This window comes from Aquarana catesbeiana, linkage group LG10 (genome assembly GCF_042186555.1).
Source record: "Aquarana catesbeiana isolate 2022-GZ linkage group LG10, ASM4218655v1, whole genome shotgun sequence".
Taxonomy (NCBI): Eukaryota; Metazoa; Chordata; class Amphibia; order Anura; family Ranidae; genus Aquarana; species Aquarana catesbeiana.
This window is the reverse complement of record NC_133333.1, coordinates 117,556,670-117,568,687: the sequence shown is the minus strand read 5'-3', so window position 1 is coordinate 117,568,687 and position 12,018 is coordinate 117,556,670. Positions and strand designations below refer to the sequence as shown.

General features: G+C 47.1%; 1 protein-coding gene and 1 non-coding gene across 4 annotated transcripts in view; one reads left to right on the top strand and one right to left on the bottom strand.

Annotated features, from left to right (window-relative positions):
• The window catches only part of MFRP (membrane frizzled-related protein), a 190,296-nt gene that overhangs the window by 137,004 nt on the left and 41,274 nt on the right, over positions 1-12,018 (bottom strand). The window lies entirely within an intron of this gene.
• LOC141111538 (U12 minor spliceosomal RNA) lies at positions 5,592-5,737 on the top strand. Its single transcript, XR_012236434.1, has one exon. It is a non-coding gene; the product is annotated as a U12 minor spliceosomal RNA (small nuclear RNA).

Genomic DNA, 12,018 nt, shown 5'->3' with positions numbered 1-12,018 from the left:
CCACCAGCTCCGTGATGTCGTCATGGAGGAGTGGAAGAGGACTCCAGTGGCAACCTGTGACGCTCTGGTGAACTCCATGCCCAATAGGGTTAAAGCAGTGCTGGAAAATAATGGTGGCCACACAAAATATTGACACTTTGGTCCCAATTTTCACTTAGTGGTGTACTCACTTTTGTTGCCAGCAGTTTAGACATTAACGGCTGTGTGTTGAGTTATTTTGAGGGGACAGCAAATTTACACTGTTATACAAGCTGTACACTCATCACTACTTCACATTGTAGCAAAGTGTAATTTCTTCAGTGTTGTCACATGAAAAGATATAATAAAATATTTACAAAAATGTCAGGGGTGTCACTTTCGTGAGATACTGTATATTCAGCAGGCATACAATAAGAACTGTAACCAGAAACCTAATTAACATGAGCTAATTAACTAATCCCTTAAAGCAGCCCCTCCTGAGCATTGTTATGATTAATCAGAATTTCACTACAGGTCAGACTTTTTGTAAGTGAGCTTCACACATTAGTATAAACACAGGACACCTTTTCACAATAGCAGGAGCTAATTACAATTAACAATACAAACAGTGATCTCCCCCGAGGGATTCAGGGCAAGGCCCTCTGATTTTAGAGGGCTTGTGTACCCGTTGCACTTTTTTGTGTTTCACTCTTTATGTGTGTGCACATTTTTTTGGCACCGCGTGAAGCTTTTGGGTGTGTTTGCACGCCATGGGCTTTCAAAAAAAAAAAAAAAAATCCCTCCCCCCCCTCAGCCTAGTAGGCAACAAACTATAGTAGGAGTAGACTGTCCGGCTCCTACCCAGTTCTAGAGGCCAATGTGATCAGCTCTCTCAACTAACATGTTGAGTTCAGAATCAAACAAACCAAGAATAGTCTTTACATATATCCTGGGAGATATTGTGGATAAATATTACTGTCCCATTTTAAGCAATCCAAGACATACCCTCCCAGTCACCATTTTCAATATGGCATACACAGGGTTCCCAGAGTCTGTGTGTCCTGGGGGACAAGGACCCAAATCCAAAGTAACACCACCTCAAGGGTCCCCAGGCATACAGCTCACAAAGAGCACCGTTCCCCCAAATGCCAGGGCCCATAATCGGTAGGCAAGAGGCTAGCATTCAGTCCCCACCAAAAGCCTCTGTCCCAGGTGAGTCTGTCACATTTCTCCCCCATCAAAAGTTGACTAACAAGGTCCCAGACCTCCACCTGGTCTAGACATGCATTAGTCAGGTAGAGTGAACTCACATAGTCTGTACGCATGATCTCCTTTCTTGGCTGCAAGGAATAGTTGACCTCAGTAGGTGTGGGGCGCTTCAGCTGGGTGGTGTTTACCACTCCATGGCTTGGTCTGTTGCTGGGCAGAGGGGCCCACTGCCATAGTTCCCTGAAGCTGAGAAGAAACTCTAGGTGCTAGGCAGAGGCCAGCGGCACTGCTCTGTTGCCAGCGATTCAGCTGGGAGTAGCAGCTTGACTACATCAGCTTGTCACCGGAGAGAGGGGCCGACTGCCCCGGCTCCCTGGATCTTCACAGTTGTTGCCGGTGCTGGGCAGAGGTTGGTAGCACTCTGCCCTGTTGCCAGCACTTCTGCTGGAGACTCCACATCCTCTTCTCCAACTAACCGTTGGGGCAGGAGGCTGGATTCCTCCACTCCCAAACTGTGTAGCTGCCATTGGGGAGGTGAGCTGGCTGCTTCCTTTTCCGTTCCCTCATCTGTCCGCTGGGATGACATGTCTCTGGTACTGTCTCCCAGGTGCATGGATCTTTGCTGGGGAGGAAAGACCACTTTCTCCACCCTGGCCAACTGTTGGGGAGGGACGACGAACACCTCCTCTCCCTTCTCCCCCTGTATCTGCTACTGGGAAGTGATTGCCACCTTCTCACCCTGAGCCTCCGGAACTGCCACAGGTGTGGGGCAGAGATCTTGGACCCTCTGTCGGATGACCAGCGCTTCAGCTGAGGAAGTTCCTTGCAACTCCACAGATACTGCTGTTGGTGCTGGGCAGAGCACAGTGACCTTTGGCCCTGATACCAGCTCTTCTGCTGGAGGCTCATCAGGTTGTTCTTCCTCAGCAGAAAAGTCTATCAAATCCCCTGTCTCTGCAACTGGTGTCTGGGGATAGAGGTTCACCATCTCCTTTCCGTGGAACCCAGAAGATGCTATCAGTGCTGGGCAGAGGTTAGCAGAGCTTCAGCAGAGCAGCACTTCAGCTTTGGGGATGGCAATCTCCAGATTTTCCACTGCCGATTCTCTGTCATGCTGCTGGACAGGCACATTCCTCCATCCAAGGTCATACCATGCAGAAACAGGATCGTCAAGATCAGTAAGCACTTGCTGCATCCGCCATAAGACCTCCGCGTCCATAGCTGCGGGGGAAGGTAGGCAAAACACACTGTTACTATGCCACCTTGCCGACTCTTCAGCCAGGATTTCAGAGTTCTCAACTAGAATTTTCTGATAGTCCCGGGCAAAGGGAGCCCAGCTCTGGCACTGAGCAGAGTCTAGCAGCCGTCTGTAGGCGATCTAAAACTCCCATTCCTGCATGGCCAGAAACTCTATATCTTCCAGTGCCCAGTGCACTTCCGAGATGTTCAGTAGCCCTTCTCTGAAATCCATGATTTCGTCCAACCGCAACTCCAAATCACTCCCAAAGTTAGAGTCCCCTGTCAGCTTCACATACAACAGTCCCAGGCCGCCGTAGCCAAAGCCTATCATCGGGCTGTCACCCGCTATCCAAGGGCATGCTTGGGATACATGCCACGGGAGGGCTCTGTAGTTCTTATCCAGCCGCATCTCTGCCCAGACCAGCCTGCTTAATTTCGCTGTCTGCTCCTTGTGTGTTTCTCCCTAAAACAGCACCTGCAATCCATACTGCGACCAGTACCTTTCCTGGATGGAGTGGAGAACTTTTCCCTGGTGTCGCTGCTCATGGGCTAGCGTTTCCTTCCAGAGTTTGCAGCGGATAGAATCAATCCATCCCAGCAGGACCTGCTCCAATACTGGTCCTCTGTGCTGTATCTGCATGTCTCACAACCTCCTTCTGAATTCCTCTTCCATGGCGGCTGGTATCTGTACCTCTCCTCTCCTGCTATCCGGACCTTGGATCCAGGTGGAGGTTTGGATGTCCCAGACTGCAGGAAGCATCCCACCGCTGCCACCAATGTAAAGAAACGTCCCTTATCTGCTCTTGAGTGTTTTCGTCATATATCACTTCCTCCCAGTCTGGATATAGATATCAGATATTCCAACCGCTTGCAAGCACAAAACAAGACGATACTTGTTTAGTTGCTGACCGTGGACTCTTTTATTTGAGATGACACACAAATATATACAGCAGGCTTACAATAAGAACTGTAACCAGAAACATGAGCTAATTAACTAATCCCTTAAAGCAGCCAATGTGATTCCGTGCCCTCCTGAGCATTGTTATGATTAATCAGAATTTCACTACAGGTCAGACTTGTTGTCACCGAGCTTCACACATTAGTATAAACACAGGATACCTTCTCACATTAGCAGAAGCTCATTACAATTGACAATACAAACGATGGTCCCCCCCCCCTTCAGCCTAGTAGGCAACAAACTATAGTAGGAGTAGATTATCCGGCTCCTACCCAGTTCTAGAGGCCAATGTGATCAGCTCTCTCAACTAACATGTTGAGTTCAGAATCAAACAAACCAAGAATAGTCTTTACATATATCCTGGGAGATATTGTGAATAAATATTACTGTCCTATTTTAAGCAATCCAAGACATACCCTCCCAGTCACCATTTCCAATATGGCATACACAGGGTTCCCAGAGTCTGTGTGTCCTGGGGGACAAGGACCTGAATCCAAAGTAACACCACCTCAAGGTCCCCTCCAAAAGCCTCTCTCCCAGGTGAGTCTGTCACAATCAGTACGTTCGTAATTGTTGGCCAACAATTGTGTGGCTGTGTGTATGCAAGACAAGTTTTGGCCAACGCCCTTTGGACAAAAGTCCACGGTTTTGTTGGCCAACAATCCGATCGTGTGTAAGAGTCCAGTGTGTGAGGGCCAGTTCTGTCTATGACATCAATCACCTGGCAGGATGCACAGGACAGATTCCCAGACCCTTTTGTACTCCATGCCTGGCTTGTGATCAGGGATGGTAGGTCAGTGTTGGCTGAACAGTGATTTGTAAAATTGTGGAAGATTTCCCCCTCCTCTCCCTCCCACTCCTCTCTGCAGCTGGCCTCCTCATCTTTCACTCCTCTGTGTCCCTTCCATCTCCCCAGACACAGTCCCAGCATCTCCTCACCCCATCCTGGATGTCCCCCTGTCTGTCAGTAGCCTTCCTGTGTGTGCAGATCCCCAGACACCCCTTGTGTTAGATTAAAGGGTCAGGCCCCACACACACTGTTTACCTTTCCAATGTTGTAGATTTAGGTGAGATCACATGTTTGCCTAGTGCCACCAACAGCCCTTTCTTTTCTGCTAAGGTATAGGATTGTCTACCGCCGGCAACACCGGTCTACTCTTTCCTGGGGACTGGGGTTACAGATTTTACTGCCCTCCGTGTTGGCACCCTAAGGAACCGGGCGAGATTCAAACCGTTAATGGGCAGGTCAAATGTACCAAGTTGATCAATAAACTTTGGCACAACCATGCTGCCAGATTCTCTTGCAATTATCGCTAGCGGCTGCTATAGCTGATAGTGATAATTACTATCTTCCTCAATGGGGACAGCTTCCTCCCATCGGGAGAAGACAAAGGCCTGGCAGGAGAGATTCACGCATCAACACTGTGTTGATGGTGGATCAAGCAAATATCTTTCCTGCAACCTGTGGTTACAGGAAAGAATTTTGCTCCATGTATGGCTGGCCTATATGCTGGTGCAGGCCCTGCCTATGCTTTGTGTCAGTTGTATTCTTCTTTATTCCTATTGCCTGGCTGATTTCACAAAATGAACAATGCAAATGACATACTGAGGACTAGGGATGGGCTTTATGTTCGGGTCGAACATAAGTTCGACTCATACATTGGCTGTTCGCCCGTTCCCCAAATAGCGAACAATTTGGGGTGTTCGCGGCAAATTCGAAAGCCGCGGAACACCCTTTAAAAGTCTATAGGAAAAATCAAAAGTGCTATTTTTAAAGGTTAATATGCAAGTTATTGTCATAACAAGTGTTTGGGGACCTGAGTCCTGCCCCAGGGGACATGTATCAATGCAAAAAAAAGTTTCAAAAATGGCCTTTTTTTCAGGAGCAGTGATTTTAATAATTCTTAAAGTGAAACAATAAAAGTGTAATATTCCTTTAAATTCCGTACCTGGGGGGTGTCTATAGTATGCCTGTAAAGTGGCGCATGTTTCCCGTGTTTAGAACAGTCTGACAGCAAAATGACATTTTTAAAGGAAAAAAAGTAATTTAATAAAACTACTCGTGGCTGTAATGAATTGTCGGTCCGGCAATACACATAAAAGTTCATTGATAAAAACAGCATGGGATTCCCCTGCAGGGAAACCATGAACCAAAAATTTTTTTAAAAAATTGCGTGGGGGTCCCCTCAAATGCCATACCAGGTCTTGTCAACACCATCCTGACTGTATGCCTTAAACTAATGAGCAAGGACAAAAACATACAGGTGATGCCTGGGTTTCCCACAAAATATCAGATAATTTTTGAATGGGTACAGGTCTTCCCTTGGTTGATCTGTTTAATTTGCAGGATCTTTGGGTGATGAGATCTATCTATCCCCCTAATTGGTTAACCACTTCCCACCCGGCCACTGCACATAAACGGCTGGGTTGGAGCTCCCTCCTTCTGACTGGACGTTCCTGAACGTCCTTCAGAAGGAGCGGGATCGCGCGGGCGCGCTCCAGCGCGATCCCAATGCGCGCGTGTCACCCGGACACGCCACATCTCGGAACGGCAGGAGGGCAATGTTGCAACATTGCCCTCCTGATCCGCATGATGGCTCTGTGTAATCACAGCCATTGTATAGTAAACATGGGGGAGGGGTGGCATTTGACAGGAGATTGCGCCGTCACGTGCCCGCGCAGCGACGCGATCCCGATCTGCCTGTGCCCCCCAGAGACAGTGGAGTATTATAACACAGGAGGGCCCTGTGATTGGCCCTCCTGATCACATGACGACTGTGTCCAATCACAGTCGTCATGTAATGTAAATCGAGAGTGGTTGTAACTGCTCTTATCTCTTCCCCTCCTCACACAGAGCCTGTCAGTGAGGAGAGTAAGAGAGATCTGTGCTACAGCCGGGAGATCAGTGAGTTTTATAACTGTTGTTATATGTTATATGTCTGCTGTTTACCCACTGATCACCCAGCTAGTGTCCCCAAAACACAGTGTCCCCAAAACACAGTGTCCCCAAAACAGTGAAAACACCTGTCAGTGAACATCTGCCTTTTAAAAACTGGCACATCTGTCCGCCAACAGCGGGCACATCTGTCCGCCAACAGTGGGCACATCAGCCCGCCAGTCATCAAGCACATCTGCCCGCCAATCATCAGGCACATCTGCCCGCCAATCATCAGGCACATCTACCCGCCAGTCATCAGGCACATCTGCCCGCCAGTCATCAGGCACATCTGCCCGCCAGTCATCAGGCACATCTGCCGCCCACCATCAGGCCCATCTGCCGCCCGCCATCAGGCACATCTGCCGCCCGCCATCTGACACATCTGCCGCCCGCTAACATCTGGCACATCTGCCGCCCGCCATCTGGCACATCTGCCGCCCGCCATCTGGCACATCTGCCGCCGGCCATCTGTCACATCTGCCATCCGCCATCTGCCCACGATCAGGCACATCAGCCCGTCAACAGCTGACACATCAGCCTGTCAACAACTGACACATCAGCCCATCATCAGCTGGCACATCAGCCCGTCAACAGCTGACACATCAGCCCGTCAACAGCTGACACATCAGCCACCCACCATCATCAGGCACATCTCCCTGCCATCATCAGGCACATCTGCCCACCAATCATCAGGCATATCTGCCCGCCAACATCAGGCAAATCTGCCTGCCAACATCAGGCAAATCTGCCGCCCACCATCAGGCATATCTGCCGCCCACCATCAGGCACATCTGCCGCCCACCATCAGGCACATCTGCCGCCTGCCATCTGACACATTTGCTGCCCGCCATCTCACACATCTGCCGCCCGCCAACATCTGGCACATCTGCCACCTGCCAACATCTGGCACATCTGCCGCCCGCCATCTGACACATCTGCCGCCTGCCATCTGACACATCTGCCGCCCGCCATCTGGCACATCTGCCCACCAACATGACGAAAAGATCTTACAGCGCAGAGGAGGCTCTCCAAATACTCCAGAGTATGTTGGATGAGAGTAGCGGGGAATTCGCTCCGTCAGACTCAGATAGCGACTATGAGCCAGTGGAAAGCAGTGGTTCCGAGTTGGAAACAGAGGAAGATAAAATCCTAACAAGGAGAATCAGGAGAAATGAGCAGGAGGAGACATTCACCAGCAGCGCAGCACTCCAGGGCATTCACCAGCAGGCATCCACCAGCAGCGCAGCACGCCAGGATGATATGCAGGCATCCACCAGCAGCCCAGCACTCTAGGATGATATGCAGGCATCCACCAGTAGCGCAGCACTCCAGGGCATCTACCAGCAGGCATCCACCAGCAGCGCAGCACTCCAGGATAGGCAGGCATCCACCAGCAGTTCTGCAACCTTCCTAGAAGATAGGCCAGATGCTAGCAACGGATCCCATCAACGAGGCAGTGCCCATACTAGCCTCCCAGATGTTCTACTGTATCCAACATGGCTGCCCGATACGTCAGTAGAACCTGTAATACCCCTTTTTACAGCCCAGCCAGGCCCTCAGATGCAGATGGAAAATGTAACCCCACTTTATTATTTTCATTTATTATTTACCAATGATCTCCTAACCTACATTGTGGAGCAATGTAATCTATACGCCAGCCAACATATAGCCAACAATCCAAGTTCTTTATTTGCCCGTCCTTTTGTTTGGAAACCCCTCACCGTGGAAGAATTTAAAATTTTCTTTGGCCTAACCCTCAACATGGGGCTGATAAAAAAAATGAACTCCATTCCTACTGGTCTACCCAACCTATCCACCACATGCCGGTCTATTCGTCATTGATGCCTAAAACCCGTTATGAGATGATCGTGAGATTTTTACACTTCAATAACAATGCCCAATGCCTCCCTCGAAATCATCCCAGTTACGATAAATTATTCAAAATTCGGCCCCTAATCAATTTTTTTTGCGACAGCTTCAAGGAGATGTTTACCCCTGATAGAAATATATGTGTAGATGAATCCCTAGTACACTTCACCGGAAGATTCGGAAATAAACAATACTTCCCTAGTAAAAGAGCCAGACGTGGGGTAAAATTTTATAAGGCGTGTGACAGGGCCACGGGTTACACATATGACTTTATAATTTATGACGGAAAAGACAGACAGCTAAACCCCCCTGGATGCCCTACCTACATGGGAACAAGTGGCAAAATTGTCTGGCAGCTGATCCAACCATTACTTGGGAAAGGTTACCACCTATATGTAGACAATTTCTACACTAGTCTCCCACTTTTCCGCCATTTGTACCTAAAGAACACTGTGGCCTGTGGGACAGCACGGACCAACCACAAAGGCTTCCCACAAAGATTGGTCGCCAAGAAATTGAAGCAGGGTGAAATGGCAGTATGCGGACTGAAGAGGTACTAGCGGTGAAGTGGAGAGATAAAAAAGGAGATGTCTACATCCTTTCCACAATACATAATGACACCTTGGTGGAACTTCAGAGAAGAAGAGGCCCCATACAGAAGCCAAAATGTGTGCATGAGTACAACCTATACATGGGGGGGTGGATATGAACGACCAGATGATGCAGCCCTTCTTGGCCACCAGGAGATCACTATTTTGATACAAGAAAGTCGCCATTTATGTGATGCAACTTGCACTATTTAATTCATATATAATTTTTTCTAAGTGCACCCTAAAATTCCAAGAAGACTTTGTCACAGCCTTTCTCTATCCCCAAGGCCAAGCCCCTCAACTAATTCGCTCCGATTCATTAGCCAGACTCCATGAAAGGCACTTTCCCGAAATCCTCCCTCTTACCCAAACAGATCGCAAACCCCCAAAAAAATGTTGTGTGTGTGCAAGTAGAGGAATTTGCCGTGACACCCAATACTACTGTCCCCAATGTCACTCCCAGCCAGGCCTCTGTATTGGAACGTGCTATCGGAGCTATCATACTTCACTACACTATTAGTACAGTGAAGATGATTTTTTTCCAGTTTCCACTATCTGCCATTTCTGTGAATGACCCGGACTGTTAACGACTATGCCTCTGCCAAACATGTTTCTGCCTTCAACGTGAATTGACCTGGACTGTTAACGACTATGTCTCTGCCAAACATCTTTCTGCCTTCAACGTGAATTGACCCGGACTGTTAAATGACCATGCTTTTTGCCTGCCTCCTGAACTGATCATTTGCCCTGCCACTGTACAGCACAGGGGTCTCACATATGTGAGGGGCTCCAGAAAAGGTTTTCCGAGCGGAGAAAACATTTTTCTCCGGGTTTTTTAGTTTTCTCGAATTGGGGTCTGCAGACTTGGAGGCTTCGTAGAGATTTGGGTGGGAAGAAGCCTCTACCCCTGTCCTCAGGTCTTACCTGACCAAGACCCAATGTACAAAGTGCTGCCTGCTGCCACCTGAACTGGTCATGCCTCTGCCTGCCACTTGAACTGGCCATGCCTTGGCCTGCCACATGACCTTGCCATGCCTTTGCCTGCCACCTGGACTGGCCATGCCTATGCCTGTTACCTGAACTGCCTACTAAACCTTGGACTGTACTGAACCATGTTCATACTTTTCCATATCTGTCTGCTGCCTGGGCAATTCCTGGACATTTCCTTTGGCTGTCTGGACAAATGCTTTGGCTGCTCTGGAATGGTATTCCTGCCTGCTAAAACCACAGGTGAGCTTTTTTTTTTACCTTTTGCTCAGCAGAATGTATTTTGGGGTGTAATTCTTGGTGTGTACATGCTATGTGTTAGAAGCCTGGAGGTGCTACTTGCATGTTGGGCCTTTGTATGTGGCCAGGTAGTGGAAAAGTCTCACACATGGGGTATTGCCATACTCAGGACGAGTAGCAGAATGTATTTTGGGGTGTCATTTTGGCTATGTACATGCTATGTGTAAGAAAGATCTTCTAAATTGTGAGAAAAAAATAGGTTTTCATTTTCTTTCCATATTTTCCAAAAACATGTGGAAAGAAATGACATGTTCAAAAGACTCATTATGCATCATAGAATATACATTGGGTTGTTTTCTTTCCAAAATGGGGTCATTTTGTGGGTAATTCCGTTGTCCTGGTGCTCCAGGGCCTTCAAAAATGTGATAGGTACTCAGGAAATGAAATGTGTAATTTATGCCTTTAGAACGCCTGATGGTGCTATATGGATGTTGGGCCTCTGTATGTGGCCAGGCTGTGGAAAAGTCTCACACATGGGGTATCGCCATACTCAGGACGAATATCAGAATGTATTTTGGGGTGTAATTGCAATTATGCCTGCACCGCGTGTGAGAAATAACTTGTAAATATGACAATTTAGTGAAGAAAAAAAAAATATATATATTTCTTAATTTTCCAAAGCATTGTGGGGAAAATTTTCAACTTCAAAAAATTCACTATGCCCCTTACTAAATACCTCAGACTGTCTTCTTTCCAAAAGGGGGTCATTTGGGGGGTTATTGTACTGTCCTGACATTTTAGGTCCTCAAGAAATTAGATCAGTGCATTAGGCCATCAGTGCATTAGGATTGATACATTTTCAATAATGCGTAGCATGGCTTGTAGACTCTATAACTTTCACACAAACCAATGATCATACAATTATCAGGATTTTTTTTTACCAAAGACATGTGGTAGAATACATTTTTGCCTAAATTTTCGACAAAATTTAATTTTTTTGGTTTTTGTTTTTTTTTGGTAGCATGACTGAGTAATTGTCATTCAAAGTGAGAGAGCACTGAAAGCTGAAAATTGGTCTGGGAAGGAAGGGGGTGAAAGTGCCCAGTATTGAGGTGGTTAAATAAGAGATACATATGAAATTCTTTTCTTTTTAAATGATCTATTTGGGCAATGTCAGAGTTCTGCACTTTGTATAATTCAGGATTTGTAGTCTACCCTAACTTATTATACTTTGTGAGGCAGACAGGGCTTTGATTTGGTAGTAAATATAGATACATATACTTTAATATCTTTGGCGATAAATAGAAAATAAAGAGAAAAAAAATAATTTTCCTGTGATTTTTTTCCAATACATTTAAATAATTTGTACTCACTTGGTACGGCCACCAGTTAGAGAATGCCTTGCATTTTTCTAAATTTTTAGATTTAGAAAATGTTTCTATTGGAAGAGGTGGAGATTGTGACATCACCGTCCTGCCACTCCAACTCGTCCAATCAAAGAGAAAACTGCAAGGTGTTCTCTAAAGGGAGGCCCTGCCTAGAAAGCGACCCTCTGTGACTACTATACAGCAGGGCAGCTGCTCATGACAGGACCCAGATCATAGTTATTAACTTTAGTAGCTGTGGTTACTACAGTGACTCTCCACTTTCACAGCTGTCCCACAGGTACAGTATATGCATAATTACATTGGTCCAAGCTGGACCAATGAAACAATGCAATACAACCCATACCTTGACCTCAGCTTCAGTTTTATTTTGTGGTTGATTTGAGGTCAGCAGTCACAGTTTGTTTTCTTCTGACAAGGTTTCCCTTTCAAAAAAGTGGGGTTGTTTCAGGGCTGGTATTTTGGGGGTATAAAGGATTTTATTGTATGCTGATAGGGCCTTTTTGTAATTTGGGGGTGCTCAAAGCATTTCAAGGTCACACTGCTTGGGGAACACTAAAGCTACCATTGAGCAGATAGAAATCCATTACAACAGCTCTGCTGCAGAACCACTGTGTTCTCCTCGCCGAACCCTGGAGTTCCATG